The sequence below is a fragment of the Octodon degus genome, unplaced genomic scaffold, assembly GCF_000260255.1.
Source record: "Octodon degus isolate 3935 unplaced genomic scaffold, OctDeg1.0 scaffold00047, whole genome shotgun sequence".
Classification (NCBI taxonomy): domain Eukaryota; kingdom Metazoa; phylum Chordata; class Mammalia; order Rodentia; family Octodontidae; genus Octodon; species Octodon degus.
Window position 1 is genome coordinate 14,515,896 of NW_004524623.1, and position 2,874 is coordinate 14,518,769.

The following is a 2,874-nucleotide window of genomic DNA, read 5'->3' on the forward strand; positions in this document are numbered from 1 at the left end:
CTTTGAATAAAATACTATTTTCTTTAGAAATACAGTAGCTGCCTTATATATTTTATGGTATGTGACAAGTATTTTATGTACCATTTGATATACCCTATAAATGTCCTCAGAATTCTTCAGGTTAATTGGGGTCTCAAGGGATTTAGTTCAGATCCAAACAAATACAGTCTGTGTTTCAGCTCAGTGTTTTTCAAAAAGAAAATGCCACATAGCAAAACATTGTTTACTTTGTTGGACAAGCCAAATTGGTCCTCAAAAAACAACTAGTAGGGGCTGGGGAGATTGCTCAGTGGAATAAGCGCTTCCCTGGCAAGCGCAAGGGCCCAAGTTCAATCCCCGGTTCTGAAAAAACAAAAAACAAAAACAAAAAAAAACCCCAAAAAACAACAACTAGTGCTTGTAAAAAGTTGTTAGTATTCAGTGGTTCCAGAATAAACTACCTGAATGCATAAGAGGGAAATCAGCCTGTGTCTAGGATTTGCATTGGATACCAGTTTCATAATCACTGACTTAGGTGAAAACTGGTGCAGAAATTCTATAAACTCTTTGCAGTTTTTGATATCTGCTTTTTGTTTGTCTTGCTTGGCAAAAATGATAAATCAGAAAATAACATGTCAGTGTTGAATAAAAAAATAAAGTTATGTGAGTATGATATGCATTTTAATATTTTTAAAATTTAATTTTGTTTTTGAACTTTATGCAATTAAAATCGTACTCACCTTGTATTTTTTCTGACATAGATTTCTTTCCTTTTTTTTTTTTTTTAATTTTAGAGAAGGGTCTCGCTGCATAGATCGGACTCAGAGTGATCCTCCTGTTCACAGCCTCCCAAGAGTTGGGATGACAGGTACACGCCACCACGCCCAGTCTCCCGGCCCCTGTGCCTGCTTGCAGGCGCTTTAGTCTGCTGAGCTATTTGGCCGGCCCTATCGGTTTATTTTCACTGAGGCCTGTAAGTGTGCATTCTTTTCTTGCATTCTGTTGTGTGATATTGAACTATGTCACACTGCTGTTTGCTTTATATAGTCTTACAATGTTGGTCAGACTTTTGGTGTGACTTATTTAAGTGGAACCTTTATAATATCACTTTGCAGTTTGAAAGAGATTTTCTTTTTAATCGAAGTCTTAATGTCTACTGGTGACCTGCAGGCCCTGTGATGAATGAGACAAAATACCTCCTTCAAGCAGGAGTTTAGCCAGGATGAGGTAGAACTGCTTTTCTTATTCCCTTTAGGCTGCATTTAGCCACAAAAGACATTTGGTTTTTGCCAGAACATAGTAACATTGAAAAATTCCAACGTTCTATTACTGATACATTGTGACTGTAGAGTTTAAAGAACACAGAAAGGAAGGCTTCTTAAGAAAGACACCAGCGAAGTCCAAAGGGCAAGAAAAAATCAACAATGGAATCAACAGTGGATAAAGAAACAAATTCTGTGTGGACATCCCATGAGTAACTTTGTCCTTTCTGAATTTTATTACTATGATTGTCAAGGGTGGGGGGCTCAGCCCAGAACACACTTTGCCAAAATAACAAACCATGGCGAGAGAGGCCAGATCTCTGAATTCCCTCCTGCAGCTCTGAGAAAGAAGTTCAGCTAACTGCTTGAGGTTTTTTGGTATTACGTTAATGTGACTGGCTTTTTAAAATAGACTCATGTGCTAGGAATAGAATTTTTTCCTCTAATGGTTTTCCTGATATGAAAGAAACTGCTACATGAAACCTCAGGCTTCAGGATGATTTTTCGTAGCTGCAGACAGAACAAATTGATGCTTTTGATTACCAGCTTGCCAAGACTTAAGTAAAACTCTTGAAAGCAAACACTCCAGGAGGGGTTTGTTTGAAAATGATTTTTAATTGTCTCCAACTACTAAGTATTCTTTTTAAAAAGTATTTTTATTGAGAAACAAATAGCAATAAGCCAGTTTCACAACCGATTACTAGTACATTTTCAGTAATTAATACATTGCATATTGTTGTCTTAGTGGTTCTTGACACAGGGAAGTTTCCTTGAAGTGGGATGTAAATTCTCGACCTGGAAGTGCCTTTCATTTCTCATGAGCTCAAATCTAGGCAGTAATCAGAGTTAATGGTTTTTCCCTGTGTGGGCAAAGGGAAGATGCTTTTCTTATAATTTTCTTTTCTTAAAGTAATATTCTCTAAAAATTAATTATCTTAGGCTTTTTTTGAATCAGGGCCAAAAGTGAACAACTTTAAGGTGTTTAAAAATGGCTGATGACATAAGTAGTAAAATATAAAAATTAATTACAAATGTGTGTGTGCTTGCAGAATTCAACGAACTCTCACACGACAGGAAAGCGATGAGCTGCGATGTCACTGGCGTAAATGTACGCATGAGGCAGGAGCCCATCCCCTCTGAGGATGAAAATGAAACACTGCCAGGGGCTAGGCAGGGCATCGTGTAGTGGTGTAAGGCTTGTACTTCAAGGTCCGCATTACTCTTAGCAGGACAAGTCGTGGAAAAGGGCGAGAGTTCCTGGGTGCCCTGGGCACTTTGATTTGAATTTAAAGGAACCGGCACCCAGACCTCTTGCTGTGCTCAGAGAAGAGACCGATTTTTGATCCTAGATTTCATACCAAGTGAATTCAGCTACCCTGAGATGATAAATTTGCTTTTCTTAGTTCTAAGTTATCTTGGAATCTTTTATAGACTCAGAAATTATCATAGGAATGGTGACAGAAATCAAAATAGTAATTTTAAAGCTTCTATGTACAGTCAGTGATGAATTCTAAACTCATTGCTATAATATTCTCATGCTTTTGTTTCGTGCATTTAAGAGAATTGTATACACTATACAATTGTACGATTACACAATCTATTATAGTTGTTGGATTAAATCTCTGTAGTCAGG